This window comes from Lagenorhynchus albirostris, chromosome 13 (assembly GCF_949774975.1).
Source record: "Lagenorhynchus albirostris chromosome 13, mLagAlb1.1, whole genome shotgun sequence".
NCBI lineage: Eukaryota > Metazoa > Chordata > Mammalia > Artiodactyla > Delphinidae > Lagenorhynchus > Lagenorhynchus albirostris.
Genome location: NC_083107.1, coordinates 23,158,697 through 23,181,499, shown reverse-complemented (window position 1 = coordinate 23,181,499; position 22,803 = coordinate 23,158,697). Strand labels below are relative to the sequence as shown.

At 36.3% G+C, this 22,803-nt stretch overlaps 1 protein-coding gene across 1 annotated transcript in view; it reads right to left on the bottom strand.

Moving 5' to 3' along the window:
* LRRTM4 (leucine rich repeat transmembrane neuronal 4) overlaps nt 1–22,803 on the bottom strand; it is an 848,333-nt gene that overhangs the window by 87,361 nt on the left and 738,169 nt on the right. The window lies entirely within an intron of this gene.

The following is a 22,803-nucleotide window of genomic DNA, read 5'->3' as shown; positions in this document are numbered from 1 at the left end:
AAACAAGTAAAATAATAAACAATGCCTGATCAGTAGAATATGGAGTGTAGCAGGTATGTTACAGTGGTGGTCCTGGATCTGAAGAACAGTTGTTATTTTAGTGGGTTGTGAAAGATTTTATGTAGTGGAATATAACTGAGCTTGTGACCTAGGCTAATTCATAGGGGTTGAGATCAAGGGTGAACACAGTGGGTGATAAAATGTGTAAAGGGATCTCCATCTAAGTCAAAAAGACATGGAATAACATGTAGCCTTAACGAATTTGGTTAGAGATTAATGCTACAGGTATGCCATTCTAAATGATGAGGTTGGAAAGGGGAAAAAAAGGATCTATTCATGGGTGATATTTTATGAAATTTTTGAGAAATACAAAGACAGCTCTAGTCAGACATGGAGATGTACTAGCCAATGAAGCAAGAATCAAAGCAGAGCTGAATCTTAGAAAAAATTCAATGCTGGTGGTTTTCCAGAGACCTCATTTATATATTTTTCCTTTTGATTCTTTCTGTTTTTCTTTCTTTCTTTTTTTTTCTTTTTGAGTGGATATATGAGTGACTTTTTCTCCTACTATATTTTGATTTCTTATTGCTGTATACATATTCATGCTATATGTGAACAATATAACTTTTTTTTGAGGTTTTAATTTTTATTGGAGTATAGTTTCTTTACAGCATTGTGTTAGTTTCTACTGTGCAGCAAAGTGAATCTGCTATACGTAGACATATATCCCCTCTCTTTTGTATTTCCTTCTCATTTAGGCCACCACAGAGACTGAGTAGAGTTCCCTGTGTTATACAGTAGGTTCTCATTAGTTATTGATTTTATACATAGTATCAATATTGTATATATGTCAATCCTAATCTCCCAATTCATCCCATCCCCCCTTTCCCCCACACTGTTGTCCATAGTGGCTGCACCAAATTAAATTCCCCAAAACAGTGCAAGATGGTTCCCTTTTCTCCACATTCTCAACAACACTTTTTATTTGTTGCAAGTTTTAAATAATTGCTATTCTGACAGGCATAAGGTGATATCTCATTGTGGTTTTGATATGCATTTCCCTGATGATTAGTGATGTTGAGTATCTTCTCAAGTGCATGTTAGCCATCTGTATGTCTTCTTTACACAAATATCCATTCAGGTATTCTGCCCATTTTTAAATCAGTTTTTTGTTTTTTCTTTTGATGTTGAGTTGTATGAATTATTTATATATTTTTGATATTGACCCCTTATCAAACATATCATTTGTAAATATCTCCTCCTATTTAATATGTTGCCTTTTCTTTTTGTTGTTGGGTTCCTTTGCTATGGAAAGCTTTTTAGTCTGCTGTAGTCCCAGTTGTTTATTCTGCTTTTGCCCTTGTCTGATGAGACAGATCTCCCCAAAATATTGCTATGCTATATGTCAAAGAGCTTACTGCTATATCTTTTTCTAGGAGTCTTATGGTTTCATGTCTTATACTTATGTCTTTAAACTGTCTTATTTTTGTACATGGTGTAAGAAAGTGGTCTATACTACTTTCATTCTGTTACATGTAGCTGTCCAATTTTGCCAACACCATTTATTGAAGAGATTGTCTTTTTCCCTATTGTATATTCTTGCCTCCTTTGTTGTAGATTAATTGACCTTATAAGGATGGGTCTATTTCTAGGGTCTCTATTCTGTTCCATTGATCTATGTGTCTGTTTTTGTGCCAATACCATTATGTTTTAATTACTATAGCTTTGTAGTATAGTTTGAAATTAGGCTGCATGATATCTCCAACATTGTCCTTCTTTCTCAAGCTTGCTTTGTCTATTTGAGGTCTTCTGTGTTCCATAAAAATTTTAGGATGATTTGTTCTAGTTCTGTGAAAAATTCCTTTGGTATTTTGGTAGGAATTGAGTTGAGTCAGTAGATATCTTTGAGTAGTATGGACATCTAAACAATACTAATTTTTCCAATCCATGAGCACAGTATACCTTTCCATTTATTTGTGTCATCTTCAATTACTTTCAATGATGTCTTATAATTTATAGTGAACAGGTCTTTTACCTCCTTTATTAAATTTATACCTAGGCATTTTATTCTTTTTTATGCAATTATAAATAGGATTGATTTTCTTAATTTCTCTTTCAAATGGTTAGTTGTTAGTGTAAAAAATGCAACAGGTTTCTGTATATTAATATTGTGTCTCATAAGTTTACAAAATTTATTATTTTTTTTTGGTGGTGTCTTTGGATTTTCCATGTACAGTGACAGAATATAGGCCAATAGTGGCAATTTTGTTTCTTCTCTTCCAATCAGGATGTATTTTATTTCTTTTTCTTGTCTGATTATTGTGGCTAGGATTTCCAATACAATGTTGAATAAAATTCTCAAGAGTGGTCATCCTTGTGCTGTTCCTGGTCTTAAAGGAAAAGCTTTCACTGTTGACTATGTTAGTTGTGGGTCTGTTACATATGACTTTTATTATGTTGAGGTATGTTTCCTCTATACCAACTTCGTTGAGAGTTTTAATCACAAATGGGCACTGAATTTTGTCAAAAGATTTTTCTGCATCTACTAAGATGATCATATGATTTTTAATTACCTCCATTTTGTTAAAGTGATTTATCATACAGATTGATGTGTAGATATTGAAACATCCTTGCATTCCAGTTAACCATGGTGTATGATCCTTCTAATGCATTGTTAAATTTGTTTTACAAATATTTTGTTGTGGATATTTGTATCTATGTTCATCAGGGATATTGTCCTGTAGTTTTCTGTTCTTCCACTGTTTTGTTTGGTTTTAGAATAAGGGTAATGCTGGCCTCATAGAACAAGTTTGGAAGCATTCTTTTCTCTTCAATTTTTTAGAATGGTTAAGAAGGATAGGTGTTAACTCTTCTTTAATTATTTTGTAGAAGCCATTTGGTCCTGGATTTTTGTTTGTTGGGTTTTTAATTACTCATTCAGTTTCATTGTTAGTAATCGGTATGTTCAAATTTTTGATTTTTTCCTGATTCACTCTTCTAAGATTGTATGTTTCTATGAATTTATCCATTTCCTTTAGTTTGTCCAATTTTTTGCCATATAATTATTTATAGTAATCTCTTATGCTTGTTTGTAATTCTGTGGTATTGATTGTAATGTCTCTTTTTTCATTTTGAATTTTATATATTTGGGCCCTCTCTTTTACCTTGTTTAGTTTTTCTAGTACATTGCCAATTTTGTTTATCTTTTCAAAAAGCCAGTTCTGAGTTTTATTAATCTTCTCTAAATGTTTTAAAATTTTAGTCTCCCTTTCATTTATTTCCACTCTGATCATTATTATTTCCCTCCTTCTGCTGACTTTGGGCTTTCTTTGACCACCTATTCATTGATAAACACCTTTATGATTATGTAATGCTCTTCTTTGTCTTTTGTTACAATCATTGTTTTAAAGTATATTTTGACTGATATGAGTATTGCTACTTCAGCTTTTATTTTATTTTATTTTATTTTTTTGTGGTACGCGGGCCTCTCACTGTTGTGGCCTCTCCCATTGCAGAGCACAGGCTCTGGACGCGCAGACTCAGTGGCCATGGCTCATGGGCCCAGCCGCTCCGCAGCATGTGGGATCTTCCCGGACCGGGGTATGAACCTGTGTCCCCTGCATCGGCAGGCAGACTGTCAACTACTGCGCCATCAGGGAAGCCCTATTTTTTCATTTTTATGTGTATGTAATATCTTTTTCTATCCCTCCAATTTTAGTTCATGTATGTCTTTAGTTCTGAGGTAAGTTTCTTTTAGGTCTTGTTATTTATCTACTAATCGACTCTACATCTTTTGATTGAAGTATTTAGACAGTTTACATTTATAGTGATTATTGATAGGTATGCACTTATTGCCATTTTGTTAATTGTTTTCTGGTTGTTTTTGTAGCTCTTCTCTATTCTTGTACACTTCTCTTGTTCTCTTCCATGGAAGTTTGATTTTCTTTAGTGTTTTTTTGGTTTCCTTTACTTACTGTGTATATATTGCAGGGTTTTGGTTTGTAGTTACCATGTAGTTTATATATATATAATAGTTAATCTTAGCTGATATTCACTTAAATTTGACTGCAAATTAAGTTAATTTTAGTTGTGATTTTTCTTATATAAATTTCCAGTTCATTATTATTTTAAAGCTGGTTTCCATTTTGGTGGTACCACTGGAGGACTCTGGGAGGCCTCACGCCAGGGAGTACTTCCCAGAATTGCGGCCAGTGTCCTTATACTCACAGTGAACAACAGCCACACCCCCAACTTTGCAGGAGACGCTCAACACTAGCAGCTTCCATGGACCCCTGATTGCTGCTTGAGGAGAACTGCCCTGTGGACTTGACTGACCAACTATTGCAATATAAGGAGCCGTGTGGACGAAAGGCTCTTGGTGCTCCAGCCAGGAGTCACTGCTGTGTCTCTGCAGTGGGAAAGCCAACTTCAGGACACTGAGCCTCAAGAGACCTCCCAGCTCCACATAATATCAAATGGTGAATATCTCCCAGAGATCTCCATCTCAACACAAAGACCCAGTTTCACTCAACAACCAGCAAGCTACAATGCTGCATGCCCTATGCCAAACAACTAGCAAGACAGGAACACAGTCCCATCCATTAGCAGAGAGGCTGCCTAAAATCATAATAAGGACACAGACACACAAAACACACCACCAGATGTGGAACTGCCCACTAGAAAGACATGATCCAGCCTCATCCACCAGAACACAGGCACTAGTCCCCTCCAACAGGAAGCCTACACAACCCACTGAACCAACTATAGCCACTGGGGACAGACACCAAAAACAACGGGACCTACAAACCTGTAGCCTGCAAAAAGGAGACCCCAAACACAGTAAGATAAGCAAAATGAGAAGACAGAAAAACACACAGCAGATGAAGAAGCAAAGTAAAAGCCCACCAAGCCTAACAAATGAAGAGGAAATACACAGTCTACCTGGAAAAGAATTCAGAATAATGATAGTAAAGATGATCCAAAATCTTGGAAATAGAATAGAGAAAATGCAAGAAACATTTAACAAGGACCTAGAAGAACTAAAGAGGAAACAAGCAATGATAAACAACAAAATAAATGAAATTAAAAATACTCTAGAAGGGATCAAAAGCAGAACAACTGAGGCAGAAGAACGGATAAGTGACCTGGAAGATAAAATAGTGGAAATAACTACTGCACAGCAGAATAAAGAAAAAAGAATGAAAAGAACTGAGGACAATCTCGGAGACATCTGGGACATTAAACACACCAACATTTGAATTATAGGGGTCCCAGAAAAAGAAGAGAAAAATAAATGGACTGAGAAAATATTTGAAGAGATTATAGATGAAAACTTCCTTAAAATGGGAAAGGAAATAGTTAATCAAGTCCAGGAAGCACAGATTGTCCCATACAGGATAAATCCAAGGAGAAACATGCCAAGACACATATTAATCAAACTATCAGAAATTAAATACAAAGAAAACATATTAAAAACAATAAGTGAAAAACAACAAATAACACACAAGGGAATCCCCATAAGGTTAACAGATGAACTTTAAGCAGAAACTCTGCAAACCAGATGTGAGTGGCAGGACATATTTAAAGTGATGAAGGAGAAAAACCTACAATCAATATTACTGTAACTAGCAAGGATCTCATTCAGATTTGATGGAGAAGTTAAAACCTACACAGATAAGCAAAAGCTGAGAGGGTTCAGCACCAACAAACCAGCTTTACAACAAATGCTAAAGGAACTTCTCTAGGCAAGAAACACAAGAGAAGGAAAAGACCTACAATAGCGAACCCAAAACAATTAAGAAAATGGGAATAGGAACATACATATCGATAATTACCTTAAATGTAAATGGATTAAATGCTCCCACCAAAAGGCACAGACTGGTTGAATGGATACAAAAACAAGACCCATATATATGCTGTCTACAAGAGACCCACTTCAGACCTAGGGACACATACAGACTAAAAGTGAGGGGATGGAAAAAGATATTCCATGCAAATGGAAATCATAAGAAAGCTGGAGTAACAATTCTCATATCAGACAAAATAGACTTTAAAATAAAGACTATTAGAAGAGACAAAGAAGGACACTACATAATGATCAAAGGATCGATCCAAGAAGAAAATATAATAATTGTAAATATTTATTCACCCAACATATGACCACCTCAATACATAAGGCAAATACTAACAGCCACAAAAGGGGAAATCGACAGTAATACAATCATAGTAGGAGATTTTAACTCCCCACTTTCTCCAATGGACAGATCATCCAAAATGAAAATAAATAAGGGAACACAAGCTTTAAATGACACATTAAACAAGATGGACTTAATAGATATTTATAGGACATTCCATCCCAAAACAACAGAATACACGTTTTTCTCAAGTGCTCATGGAACATTTTCCAGGATAGATCATATCTTGGGTTACAAATCAAGCCTTGGTAAATTTAAGAAAATTGAAATCATATCAAGTATCTTCTCTGACCACAATGCTATGAGACTAGATATCAATTACAGGAAAAGATCTGTAAAAAATACAAACACGTGGAGGCTAAACAATACACTACTTAAAAACCAAGATATCACTGAAGAAATCAAAGAATAAATAAAAAATACCTAGAAACAAATGACAATGGAGACATGATGACTCAAAACCTATGGGATGCAGCAAAAGCAATTCTAGGAGGGAAGTTTATAGCAATAAAATCCTACCTTAAGAAACAGAAAATATCTCAAACAAACAACCTAACCTTGCACCTAAAGCAATTAGAGAAAGAAGAAGAACAAGAAGAACAACAACAAAAAAAAAGAAGCAGAAGGAAAGAAATCATAATCAACAGTTCAGAAATAAATGAAAAAAATGAAGAAAATGATATCAAAGATCAATAAAACTAAAAGCTGGTTCTTTGAGAAAATAAATAAAATTTATAAACCATTAGCCAGACTCATCAAGAAAAAAAGGGAGAAGGCTCAAATCAATAGAATTAGAAATGAAAAAGAAGTAACAACTGACACTGCAGAAATACAAAGGATCATGAGAGACTACTACAAGCAACTCTATGGTAATAAAATGGACACTCTGGAAGAAATGGATGAATTCTTAGAAATGCACAGCCTGCTGAGACTGAACCAGGAATAAATAGAAAATATGAAGAGATGAATCACAAGCACTGAAATTGAAACTGTGATTAAAAATCTTTCAACAAACAAAAGCCCAGGACCAGATGGCTTCACAGGAGAACTCTATCAAAGATTTAGAGAAGAGCTAACACCTATCCTTCTCAAATTCTTCCAAAATGTAGCAGAGGGAGGAACACTCCAAACCTCATTCTATGAGGCCACCATCACCCTGATACCAAAATCAGACAAAGATGTCACAAAGAAAGAAAACTACAGGCCAATATCATCTATGATGAACATAGATGTTCATCTATGTTCATCTATGATGAACATAGATGCAAAAATCCTAAACCAAATACTAGCAAACAGAATGCAACAAAACATTAAAAGGATCATACACCATGATCAAGTGGGCTTTATTCCAGGAATGCAAGTATTCTTCAATATATACAAATCAATCAACGTTATACACCATATTAACAAGTTGAAGGTAAAAAAAACATATGATCTCTCAATAGATGCAGAGAAAGCTTTTGACAAAATTCAACACCCATTTTTGATAAAAAAAAAAAAACCTGCAGAAAGTAGACATAGAGGGAACTTTCCTCAACATAATAAAGGCCATAAATGACAAACCCACAGCCAACATCATCCTCAATACTGAAAAAATGAAACCGTTTCCACTACGATCAGGAACAAGACAAGGTTGCCCACTCTCACCACTGTTATTCAACATAGTTTTGGAAGTTTTAGCCACAACAATCAGAGAAGAAAAGGAAATAAAAGGAATCCAAAACAGAAAAAAAGAAGTAAAGCTGTCACTGTTTGCAGATGACATGATACTCTACATAGAGAATCCTAAAAATACTATCAGAAATCTACTAGAACTAATCAATGAATTTGGTAAAGTAGCAGGATACAAAATTAATTCACAGAAATCTCTGGCATTCCTATACACTAATGATGAAATATCTGAAAGTGAAATTAAGAAAACACTCCCATTTACAATTGCAGCAAAGAGAATAATATCTAGGAATAAAACTACCTAAGGAGACAAAAGACCTGTATGCAGAAAATTATAAGACACTGATGAAAGAAATTAAAGTTGATACAAATAGATGGAGAGATATACCATGTACATGGATTCGAAAAATAAACATTGTGAAAATGACTCTGCTACCCAAAGCAATCTAGAGATTCAATGCCATGCCTATCAAAACACCAATGGCATTTTTCAGAGAACTAGAACAAAAAATTTCACAATTTGTATGGAAACAAAAAAGAACCCAAATAGCCAAAACAATCTTGAGAATGAAAAATGGAGCTGGAGGAATCAGGCTCCCTGACTTCAGACTATACTACAAAACTACCGTAATCAGGACAGTATTGTACTGGCACAAAAACAGAAATATAGATCAATGGAATTGGTTAGAAAGCCCAGAGATAAACCCACGCACATATGAACACCTTATCTTTGCCTAAAGGGGAAAGAATATACAGTAGAGAAAAGATAGGGTCTTCAATAAGTGGTGCTGGGAAAACTGGACAGGTATATGTAACAGTATGAAATTACAACACTCCCTAACAGCATATGCAAAAATAAACTCAAAATGGATTAAAGACCTCAGTGTAAGGCCAGACACTCTCAAACTGTTAGAGGAAAACATAGGCAGAACACTCTATGACATAAATCACAGCAGATCCTTTATGACCCACCTCCTAGAGAAACGGAAATAAAAACAAAAAGAAACAAATGGGACCTAATGAAACTTAAAACCTTTTGCACAACAAAGGTAACCATAAACAAGACCAAAAGATAACACTCAAAACGGGAGGAAATATTTGCAAATGAGGCAACTGACAAAGGACTAATCTCCAAAATTTACAAGCAGCTCATGCAGCTCAATAAAAAAAAAAACAACAAACAACCCAATGCAAAAATAGTCAGAAGACCTAAATAGACATTTCTCCAAAGAAGACATACAGATTGCTAACAAATACATGAAAGAATGTTCAACATCATTAATCATTAGAGAAATGCAAATCAAAACTACAATGATATATCAGCTCACACCAGTCAGAATGGCCATCATCAAAAAATCTACAAACAGTAAAACAGTAAATGCTGTAGTTGGTGTGGAGAAAAGGGAATCCTGTTGCACTGTTGGTGGGAAGTTAAATTGATACAGCCACTATGGAGAACAGTATGGAGTTTCCTTAAAAAACCAAAAATAGAATTACCATGTTACCCAGTAATCCCACTAGTGGGCATATACCCTGAGAAAACCATAATTCAAAAAAAGTCACGTACCACATTGTTCATTGCAGCTCTATTTACAATAGCCAGGATATGGAAGCAATCTAAGTGTCCATCAACAGATGAATGGATAAAGAAGATGTGGCACATATATACAATGGAATATTACTCAGCCTTAAAAAGAAACAAAATTGAGTTATTTGTAATGAGGTGGATGGACCTAGAGTCTGTCATACAGAGTGAAGTAAGTCAGAAAGAGAAAAACAAATACCGTATGCTAACACATATATATGGACTCTAAGAAAAAAAAAGGTCATGAATAACCTAGGGGTAACACAGGAATAACGACACAGTCCTACTAGAGAATGGACTTGAGGACATGGGGAAGGGTAAGGGTAAGCTGTGACAAAGTGAGAGAGTGACATGGACATATATACACTACCAAATGTAAAATAGATAGTGAGTGGGAAGCAGCTGCATAGCACAGGGAGATCAGCTCGGTGGTTTGTGACCACCTAGAGGGGTGGGAAAGGGAGGGTGGGAGGAAGGGAGACACAAGAGGAAAGAGATATGGGAACATATATATATGTATAACTGATTCACTTTGTTATAAAGCAGAAACTAGCACACCATTGTAAAGCAATTATACTCCATAAAGATGTTAAAAAAAATAACTGGTTTCCATTACTATTTTATTTTATTTGACACCCACGAGATTATATTTGTATAACTTAGGCTTAGGATTTCTAAACTATTTTCATTCATGTGAATGTTAGTAGCAGTTTCAAAAAAAGGAAATAAAAACTTTTCCTTATGGACAAATGTTTGGGGAACATGTGCTTATACTAAGTGCAAATGTTTAATTACAGTAAAATATTTGAAATGTTGAAAGTTTTACATACTAATAGACTTTATTTTTATTGCAGGGCAGAAAAGAGTATGCAAGATTTTGGAATCATGAGAGCACCCTCCTTGATGGGCATGCTTTCTACCAAATATTTTGAGGAATCCTAGTTACCAAATACCCACTGGTAAAAGTTCTGACAAGAAAAATATGTATTCTCTGCCAGATCTCATGTTTCCCCCAGATACTGTTTTTATATCAAAATTTACCTTTATGAAACAGAATATAAATAAAGAAACAGAATGTAAACAAAGCTTTACTTTTCAGGATTAAATAATAGTACAGAGTTTTAATCAGGGCTTAATAAGTGTTTTGAGAGTACTAGTAATAAATGTTTTGAGAATGGTGTAGAGATGGTGGTGCAAAGGTGAATAGGTTGAATTAAGGAAAGGCAATCATGTGGAGGGCTATTTCTCTTTTAATAAGGTTCTTGCCTTTGTGCTCAAGTCATGCATTATCAATGTGATCCTCCTCTTCCATCCTTCTTTGAGACAGCATGACTCCTCTTCTTGAAAAAATAAAAATATCTCAGCTGTGATGTAATGTTTCTTCTGTGAATTAAGGAAGGCTGAAAACACAAAGTTGGAATATTTCCTGTTTTGTGAAAATATATAAATATATCCTACAGAAGAAATTGTCCGAAATAAATTCTATGCATTTGTAAGAATAATGATGGGAGGAAAAGTCTTCTTAATATGAATGCATTGGGCTTCCCTGGTGGCACAGTGGTTGAGAGCCTGCCTGCCAATGCAGGGGATACGGGTTCGTGCCCCAGTCCAGGAAGATCCCACATGCCATGGAGCAGCTGGGCCTGTGAGCCATAGCCACAGAGCCTGCACGTCCGGAGCCTGTGGTCTGCAATGGGAGAGGCCACAGCAGTGAGAAACCCTTATACCGGAAAAAAAAAAAAAAAAGAATGTATTTTTATACTTCTATAAAAGGTGACTTAAAAAATCTTTTGCACAAAAAGTATAATCATGATGATCAGTAATCTCTACCAAATTATTTAGAAAATAAGTTCCAAAAGTAAACTTTCCTAATTTTTTAATGAAATCAAAACAACTTATTTACAAATACTTGCAACTAGATTATAATCTCCTTGTATTTAAGTCTGTATTATAATTTCCTTTATTTCACAGTATTTACAATAATGTTCAGCAATCCCTTAGAGGTTCAAACAATTTTCTGAAAAGAAGAAAAAAAGAAGTGCTAATGATATGTTCCTTTCATACAAAGAAGTGATTTACAATAATATTTTCCCTTCTTATTCACATGAAAAGTATAGTGATTGGCAGAGGCTGGTAAAAGGAGCTGAATCTTAGAGCATAGGTATGAATGATGATGGAGTGAATATGTCCTCATGCACATAGTGACAATCATTTGGTACTAGTGCATAATTATTAGCACCTGAATTTTGAAGTCTCCACCATTTTAGATCCTTCTCAATCTAATTTCAATTTTCCAATTTTTTATCTGAAAAATCTTCAAGTTAAACATATTATTCTAGACATTTCTGAGTTCTCCTGCTCTATCCAAACCCTTTGTGCCCATCTGTATTTCATGCCATATCTTTTTCTTTCTTTACAATCATTCACATCTTATCTACCTTTCAAGACCTACCAAAAGTTCACTATGTTCCATGAAGAGATGTATTTAACAGAAACTCAGTGAATAGGAAGCAGTTGTGCTGTAGACAGATCAGAAAATGACAGTGTAGCAAGACCATGGATTAGGACTAAGAAAAGTAGATTCAAATATTGGTTACATTAATAATTCAGTGATGTAAAGCAAACTAATGAATAGTTTTAATATTAGGTTTTTCCATTTGGTGGTTGAGAATAAAAATAAGTAGGATCCAAAACTGCTAACAAGATTAAATACCACGTTTAAGTAAGAAATATGAAAGGGTAGGAAAGGGAAGATATGCATATTTTTCCATTATATGTTAAGCATTCTACATGTGATAGGCCCTTAACACATGTTACTCTTCTCTCCCCACCTCTGCTCAACCAAAGAGCAAGAACGACATCATCATGTCATTAGATGTGTGTGTGTGTGTGTGTATGTTTGTACAGATGCTTTGTAGTGCTGGGTCCAGTATTATATACAAAATTTTCTCAATAAATATTCTGTTAATGCTTGACTGATTCTAAGAATTAAATTTGTCAATTCCTAATAATAAAAGGGGAAGTGGAAAAATGAGAGAAAGCTAAAAATGCATCGTATATCACAATTAAGACTTATGGGAGAGACCTTCAAGATGGCAGAGGAGTAAGATGTGGAGATCACCTTTCTCCCCACAAATACATCAGAAATACATCTACATGTGGAACAACTCCTACAGAACACCTAGTGAAAACTGGCAGAAGACCTCAGACTTCCAGAAATGCAAGAAACTCCCCACGTACCTGGGTAGAGCAAAAGAAAAAAGAAAAAACAGAGACAAAAGAATAGGGGCAAGACCTGTACTTCTGGGAAGGAGCTGTGAAGGAAGAAAAGTTTCCATACACTAGGAAGCCCCTTCACTGGTGGAGACGCTGAGGAGGGGAAGCTTCGGAACCATGGAAAAGAACACAGCAATAGGGGTACAGAGGGCAAAGTGGAGAGATTCCCACATAGAGGATCAGTGTCGACAAACACTCAGCAGGCTGAGACACTTGTCTGCTCACCCGCCGAGGCTGGTGGGGGCTGGAAGCTGAGGCTCCAGCTTTGGAGGTCAGATCCCAGGGAGAGAACAGGGGGTGGCTGTGTGAACACAGCCTGAAGGGGGCTAGTGTGCCACAGCTAGACAGGAGGGAGTCCAGGAAAATATCTGGAACTGCCTAAGAGGCAAGAGACCATTGTTTTGGGGTGTGTGAGGAGAGAGGATTCAGAGCACTGCTTAAACGAGCTCCAAAGACAGGAGCAAGCCACAGCTATCAGCACAGACATGACAGATGGGCATGAAATACTAAGGCTGCTGCTGCAGCCACCAAGAAGCCTGCGTGCAAGCACAGGTCACTATCCACACCACACCTCCCGGGAGCCTGTCTAGCCCTCCACTGCCAAGGTCCCATGATTCAGGGACAACTTCCCCAGGAGAACACATGGCACACCTCAGGCTGTTGCAATGTCATGCTGGCCTCTGCTGTCACTGCCTCACCCCACATTCTGTACCCCTTGCTCTCCCCAGCCTCAGCAAGCCGGAGACCCTTAATTAGCTGCTACTTTAACCCTGTCCAGTCAGAGGAAAGAACAGATGCCCTCAGGTGACATACATACAGAAGTGGGGCAAAATCCAAAGCTGAAACCCAGGAGCTGTGTTAACAAAGAAGAGAAAGGGAAATTTCTCCAAGCAGCCCCAGGAGCAGCTGATTAAAGCTCCACTTGTACAATCAACTTGATGTACCCTGCATCTCTGGAATACCTGAATAGACAATGAATCATACCAAAATTGAGGTAGTGGACTTTGGGAGCAACTGTAGACTTGGGGTTTGCTTTCTGCATCTAATTTGTTTCTGGTTTTATGTTTTTCTTAGTTTAGTATTTCGAGTTTATTATTGTTGGTAGATTTGTTTATTGATTTGGTTGCTCTCTGCCTTTTTTTTTTTTAATATATAGATATATTATTTTCCCCTTTTCTGTTTTTGGGTGAGTGCATATGCTTCTTTGTGTGATTTTGTCTGTATAGCTTTGCTTTTGCCATTTGTCCTAGGGTTCTGCCTGTTGTAATTTTTTTCTTTTTTTAAGTATAGTTTTTAGCACTTGTTACCATTGGTGGATTTGTTTTTTGGTTTGGTTGCCTTTTCTTTCTTTCTTTTCTTTTATTACACACATATATATATATATATATATTTCTTTTTAAGAACGTTTTAATTTAATTATTTTATTTTATTTCATTTTTTTCTTTCTGTTTTTCCTTTTTTCTCCTTTTCTTTGGAGCCGTGTGGCTGACGGGGTCTTGGTGCTCTGGCCAGGTGTCAGGCCTATGCTTCTGAGGTGGGAGAGCCAAGTTCAGGCCATTGGTCCACCAGAAACCTCTGGGCTCCATGAAGTATCAAAGAGCGAAAGCTCCCCCAGAGTATCTCCATCTCAATGCTAAGACCCAGCTCCACTCAACGACCAACAAGTTACAGTGCTGGACAACCTTTGCCAAATAACTAGCAAGACAGGAACACAAACCCACCCATTGACAGAAAGTTTGCCTAAAATCATAATAAGGTAACAGACACCCAAAACACACAGCCAGATATGGTCCAGCCCACCAGAAAGACAAAAGCCAGCCTCGTCCACCAGAACACAGGCACTATTCCCTTCCACCAGGAAGCCTACACAACACACTGAACAAACCTTAGCCACTTGAGGCAGACACCAAAAGCAACAGGAACTACAAACCTGCAGCCTGTGAAAAGGAGACCCCAAACACAGTAAGTTAAACAAAATAAGAAGACAGAGGAATAAATAGCAGATGAAGGAGCAAGGTAAAAACCCACCAGACCAAACAAATGAAGGAGAAATAGGCCTTCTACCTGAAAAAAAATTCAGAGTAAAGATAGTAAACATGATCCAAAATCTTGGAAATAGAATGGAGAAAATACAAGAAACATTTAACAAGGACCTAGAAGAACTAAAGAGCAAAAAAAAAAAAAAAAAAAAAAAATGATGAACAACACAATAAACGAAATTAAAATTATTCTAAAAGGAAACAAGAGCAGAATAACTGAGGCAGAAGAACGGATAAGAGACCTGGAAGATAAAGTAGTGGAAATAAGTACCACAGAGTAAAATAAAGAAAAAAGGATGAAAATAATTGAGGACAGCCTCAGAGACCTCTGGGACAACATTAAATGCACCAGCATTCGAATTATAGGGGTCCCAGAAGAAGGTGAGAAAAAGAAAGGTTTTGAAAAAAATATTTGAAGTAATTATAGTTGAAAACATCACAAATATAGGAAAGGAAATAGTCAATCAAGTCCAGAAGCACAGAGACTCTAATATAGGATAAATCTAAGGACAAACATGCCAAGACATATATTAATCAAACTAAAAAAAAATAAATGCAAAGAAAATATATTAAAATCAGCAAGGGGGCTTCCCTGGTGGTGCAGTGGTTGAGAGTCTGCCTGCCGATGCAGGGGACACAGGTTTGTGCCCTGATCTGGGAGGATCCCACATGCAGCAGAGCGACTGGGCCAATGAGCCATGGCCACTGAGCCTGTGCGTCCAGAGCCTGTGCTCCGCAATGGGAGAGGCCACAACAGTGAGAGGCCTGCATACCACAAAAAAAAAAAAAAAAAAAAAAAAAGCAAGGGGAAAAAAAAAAATAATAACATAAAAGGGAATCCCCATAAGGTTAACAGCTGATCTTTCAGCAGAATCTCTGTAGGCCTAAAGGGAGTGGCAGGACTTATTTAAAATGATGAAAGGGAAAAACCTACAACCAAGATTACTCTAACCAGCTAGGATCTCATTCAGATTTGATGGAGAAATTAAAACCTTTAGAGCCAAGCAAAAGCTAAGATAATTAGGCACCACCAAACCAGTTTTATAGGAAATGCTAAAGGAACTTCCCTAGGCAGGAAACACAATGGAAGGAAAAGACATAAAATAAAAAATCAAAAACAATTAAGAAAATGGTAATAAGAACATACATATCAATAACTACCTTAAATGTAAATGGATTAAATGCTCCAATCAAAAGACATAGACTGGCTGAATGGATACAAAAACAAGACCCATATTTATGCTGTCTACAAGAGACCCACTTCAGATCTAGGGACACATACAGACTGAAATTGAGGGGATGGAAAAAGATATTCCATGCAAATGGAAATCAAAAGAAAGCTGGAGTAGCAATTCTCATATCAGACAAAATAGACTTTAAAATAAAGACTATTAGAAGAGACAAAGAAGGACGCTACATAATGATCAAGGGATCGATCCAAGAAGAAGATACAACAATTGTAAATATTTATGCACCCAACATAGGAGCACCACAATACATAAGGCAAATACTAACAGCCATAAAAGGGGAAATCGACAGTAACACATTCATACTAGGGGATTTTAACAACCCACTTTCACCAATGGACAGATCATCCAAAATTAAAATAAATAAGGGAACACGAGCTTTAAATGATACATTAAACAAGATGGACTTAATTGATATTTATAGGACATTCCATTCCAAAACAACAGAATACACATTTTTCTCAAGTGCTCATGGAACATTTTCCAGGATAGATCATATCTTGGGTCAGAAATCAAGCCTTGGTAAATTTAAGAAAATTGAAATTGTGTCAAGTATCTTTTCCAACCAAAATACTATGAGACTAGATATCAATTACAGGAAAAGATCTGTAAAAAATACAAAAACATGGAGGCTAAACAATACACTACTTAATAACAAAGTGAAAACTGAAGAAATCAAAGAAGAAATAAAAAAATACCTAAAAACAAATGACAATGGAGACACGATGACCCAAAACCTGTAGGATGCAGCAAAAGCAGTTCTAAGAGGGAAGTTTATAGCAATACAATCCTACCTCAAGAAACAGGAAACATCTCGAATAAACAACCTAATCTTGCATCTAAAGCAATTAGAGAAAGAAGAACAAAAAAACCCCAAAGTTAGCAGAAGGAAAGAAATCATAAAAATCAGATCAGAAATAAGTGAAAAAGAAAGGAGGGAAACAATAGCAAAGATCAATAAAATTAAAAGCTGGTTCTTTGAGAAAATAAATATAATTGATAAACCATTAGTCAGACTCATCAATAAATAAAGGGAGAAGACTCAAATCAATAGAATTAGAAATGAAAAAGGAGAAGTAACAACTGACACTGCAGAAATACAAAAGATCATGAGAGATTACTACAAGAAACTCTATGGTAATAAAATGGACACTCTGGAAGAAATGGACAAATTCTTAGAAATGCAGTGTGCTGAGACTGAACGGAAGAGATAGAAAATATGAACAGACCAATCACAAGATCTGAAATTGAAACTGTGATTAAAAATCTTCCAACAAACAAAAGCCCAGGACCAGATGGCTTCACAGGTGAATTCTATCAAACATTTAGAGAAGAGATAACACCTATCCTTCTCAAACCCGTACAAAATATAGCAGAGGGAGGAACACCCTCAAACTCATTCTACGAGGCCACCGTCACCTTGATACCAAAACCAGACAAGGATGTCACAAAGAAAGATAACTACAGGCCAATATCGCTGATGAACATAGATGCAAAAATCCTCACCAAAATACTAGCAAACAAAATCTAACAGCACATTAAAAGGATCATATACCATGATCAAGTAGGGTTTATTCCAGGAATGCAAGGAAAATCTAAAAACAATAAATGCTGGAGAGGGTGTGGAGAAAAGGGAACACTCTTGCACTGCTGGTGGGAATGTGAATTGGTATAGCCACTATGGAGAACAGTATGGAGGTTCCTTAAAAAACTACAAATACAACTATCATATGACGCAGCAATCCCACTACTGGGCATATACCCTGAGAAAACCGAAATTCAAAAAGAGTCATGTACCAAAATGTTCATTGCAGCTCTATTTACAATAGCCCAGAGATGGAAACAACCTAAGTGCCCATCATCGGATGAATGGATAAAGAAGATGTGGCACATATATATAATGGAATATTACTCAGCTGTAAAAAGAAACGAAATTGAGCTATTTGTAATGAGGTGGATAGACCTAGAGTCTGTCATACAGAGTGAAGTAAGTCAGAAAGAAAAAGACAAATACTGTATGCTAACACATATATATGGAATTTAAGAAAAAAAATGCCATGAAGAACCTAGTGGTAAGACAGGAATAAAGACACAGACCTACTGGAGAACGGACTTGAGGATATGGGGAGGGGAAGGGTGAGCTGTGACAGGGAGAGAGAGAGTCATGGACATATACACACTAACAAACGTAAGGTAGATAGCTAGTGGGAAGCAGCCGCATGGCACAGGGATATTGGCTCGGTGCTTTGTGACAGCCTGGAGGGGTGGGATAGGGAGGGAGATGCAAGAGGGAAGACATATGGGAACATATGTATATGTATAACTGATTCACTTTGTTATAAAGCAGAAACTAACACACCATTGTAAAGCAATTATACCCCAATAAAGATGTTAAAAAAATAAAATAAAAATTAAAATACAAAAAAAAATTACGCAAATCCATCAACGTGATACACCATATTAACAAATTATAGGAGAAAAACCACATGATCATCTCAATACATGCAGAGAAAGCTTTTGACAAAATTCAACACACATTTATGATAAAAACCCTGCAAAAAGTAGTCATAGAGGGAACTTTTCTCAATATAATAAAGACCATACATGACAGAACCACAACCAACATTGTCCTCAATTGTGAAAAATGGAAAGCATTTCCACTAAGATTAGGAACAAGACTAGGTTGCCCACTCCCACCACTCTCATTCAACATAGTTTTGGAAGTTTTAGCCACAGCAATCAGAGAAGAAAAGGAAATAAAAGGAATCCAAATCAGAGAAGAGGAAGTAAAGCTGTCACTGCTTGCAGATGACATGATACTATACATAGAGAATCCTAAAGATGCTACCAGAAAACTACTAGAGCTAATCAATGAATTTGGTAAAGTAGCAGGATACAAAATTAATTCACAGAAATCTCTGGCATTCCTATAAACTAATGATGAAAAATCTGAAAGTGAAATCAAGAAAACACTCCCATTTACCATTGCAACAAAAAGAATAAAATATCTAGGAATAAACCTACGTAAGGAGACAAAATAGCTGTATACAGAAAATTATAAGACACTGATGAAAGAAATTAAACATGATACAAATAGATAGAGAGATATACCATGTTCTTGGATTGGAAGAATCAACATTGTGAAAATAACTCTACTACCCAAAGCATAATTCAAAAAGAGTCATGTGCCAAAGTGTTCATTGCAGCTCTATTCACAATAGCCCAGAGATGGAAACAACCTAAGTGTCCATCATTGGATGAATGGATAAAGAAGATGTGGTACATATATACAATGGTATATTACTCAGCCATAAAAAGAAAGGAAATTGGGCTATTGTAATGAGGTGGATGGACCTAGAGTCTGTCATACAGAGTGAAATAAGTCAGAAAGAAAAAGACAAATACTGTATGCTAACACATATATATGGAATTTAAGAAAAAACAAATGTCATGAAGAACCTAGGGGTAAGACAGGAATAAAGACACAGACATACTAGAGAATGGACTTGAGGATATGGGGAGGGGGAAGGGTAAGCTGCGACAAAGTGAGAGAGTGGCATGGACATATAAACACTACCAAACTTAAGGTAGATAGCTAGTGAGAAGCAGTCGCATAGCACAGGGAGATGAGCTCGGTGCTTTGTGAGCGCCTAGACAGGTGGGATAGGGAGGGTGGGAGGGAGGGAGACACAAGACAGAAGAGATATGGGAATATATGTATATGGATAACTGATTCACTTTGTTGTGGAGCGGAAACTAACACACCCTTGTAAAGCAATTGTACTCCAATAAATATGTGAAATAAATACATAAATAATATAATATAATACCTTAAGCAAAAAAAAAAAAAAAACACAAAAAAAACAAAGAAAAGCAAAATACAGCAGAGGGAGGAACACTCCCAAACTCATTATACGAGGCCACCATCACCCTGATACCAAAATCAGACAAAGATGTCACAACGAAAGAAAACTACAGGCCAATATCACTGATGAACATAGATGCAAATATCCTCAACAAAATACTAGCAAACAGAATCCAACAGTACATTAAAAGGATAACACACCATGATCAACTGGATTTTATCTGAGGAATGCAAGAATTCTTCAGTATACACAAATCAATCAATGTGCTTATCCATATTAACAAAGTGAAGGAGAAAACCCATATGATCCTGTGCATAAACGCAGAAAAAGCTTTCACAAAATTCAACACCCATTTCTGATTAAAAAGCCTCCAAAAAGTAGGCATAGAGGGAATTTAACCCATAATAATAAAGGCCATGTATGACAAACCCACAGCCAAAATCGTTCTCAATGGTGAAAAATTGAAACCATTTTCTCTAAGATCAGGAACAAAATAAGGTGGTCCACTCTCACCACTATTATTCACATAGTTTTGGAAGTTTTAGTCACAGTAATCTGAGAAGAAAAGAAATGAAAGGAATCCAAATCAGAAAAGAAGAAATAAAGCTGTCACTGTTTGCAGATGACATGATACTGTACATTGAGAATCCTGATGATGCTACCAGAAAACTACTAGTGCTAATCAATGAATTTGGTAAAAGAGCAGGATACAAATTAATGCACAGAAATCTCTGGCATTCTTATACACTAATGATGAAAAATCTGAAAGAGAAATTAGGGAAACACTCCCATTTACCATTGCAAGAAAAAGAATCAAATACCTAGGAATAAACCTACCTAAGAAGACAAAAGACGAGTATGCAGAAAATAATAAGATACTGATGAAAGAAAATAAAGATGATACAAACACATGAAGAGATATACCATGTTCTTGGATTTGGAGCATCAACATTGTGAAAATGATTATATTACCCAAAGTAGTCTACAGATTTGACCCAATCCCTATTAAGCTACCAGTGGCATTTTTCACAGAACTAGAACAAAAGATTTCACAATTTGTATGGAAACACAAAAGACCCTGAATAGTCAAAGCAATCTTCAGAAAGAAAAATGGAACTGGAGGAATCAGGCTCCCTGACTTCAGACTATACAACAAAGCTACAGTAATCAAGACAGTATGGCACTGGCACAAAAACAGACATATAGATCAATAGAACAGGATAGAAAGCCCAGAGATAAACCCATGCACATTTGGTCAACTTACTCTTAGTAAAGGAGGCAAGAATATACAATGGAGAAAAGACAGGCTCTTCATTAAGTGGTGCTGGGAAAACTGGACAGATACAGGGAAAAGAATGAAATTAGAACTCTCCCTGACACCATACACAAAAATAAACTCAAAATGGATTAAAGATCTCAGTGTAATGCCAGACATTATAAAACTCTTAGAGGAAAACATAGGCAGAACACTCTATGACATAAATCACAGCAAGATCCTTTTTGACCCACCTCCTCGAGAAACGGAACTAAAAACAAAAAGAAACAAATGGGACCTAATGAAACTTAAAACCTTTTGCACAGCAAAGGAGACCATAAACAAAACTAAAAGACAACACTCAGCATGGGAGAAAATATTTGAAAATGAAGCAACTGACAAAGGATTAATCTCCAAAATTTACAAGCAGCTCATGCAGCTCAATATCAAAAAAGAACAAAACCACCCAATCTAAAAATGGACAGAAGACCCAAATAAACATTTCTCCAAAGAAGATACACAGATTGCCAACAAACACATGAAAAAATGCTCAACATCGTTAATCATTAGAGAAATGCAAATCAAAACTACAATGATATATCAGCTCACACCAGTCAGAATGGCCATCATCAAAAAATCTACAAACAGTAAAACAGTAAATGCTGTAGTGGGTGTGGAGAAAATGGAATCCTGTTGCACTGTTGGTGAGAATGTAAATTGATACATCCACTATGGAGAACAGTATGAGGTTCCTTAAAAAACTAAAAATAGAACTACCATGTTACCCAGCAATCCCACTAGTGGGCATATACCCTGAGAAAACCATAATTCAAAAAAAGTCACGTACCACAATGTTCATTGCAGCTCTATTTACAATAGCTGGGACATGGAAGCAACCTAAGTGTCCATCAACAGATGAATGGATAAAGCAGATGTGACACATATGTACAATGGAATATTGCTCAGCCATAAAAAGAAACAAAATTGTGTTATTTGTAGTGAGATGGATGGACCTAGAATCTGTCATACAGAGTGAAGTGTAAGTCAGAAACAGAAAAACAAATACCATATGCTTATACATATATATGGTATCTAAAAAAAACAACATGGTCTGAAGTACCTAGGGGTAGGACAGGAATAAACTTGCAGATGTAGAGAATGGACTTGAGAACATGGGGTAGGGGAAGGGTAAGCTGGGACGAAGTGAGAGAGTGTCATGTACGTATATATACACTATCAAATGTAAAGTAGATAGCTAGTGGGAAGCAGCTGCATAGCACAGGGAGATCAGCTTGGTGCTTTGTGACCACCTAGAGTGATGGGATATGGAGGATGGGAGGGAGACACAAGAGAGAAGAAATATGGTGATATATGTATATGTATAGCTGATTCACTTCCTTACAAAACAGAAACTAACACACCATTGTAAAGCAATTATACTCCAATAAAGCTGTTTTTAAAAAAAGGACTTATGGAATATTCATTTTCCCCCATAACTTAGTGTAGATTCTTTTAAGATACTTGAAAGATTGACACTATTTCTATATATTTTTAATTCCCACAGCTCCAATTGATTTTGACTAAATAGTAGCAGCCCGTGTCGGTAAATCTAGAGCCCTTCTCGGGCTGAGGGCCCAGTTTTGCTAACAGTGCACATTCTGGGAATACTG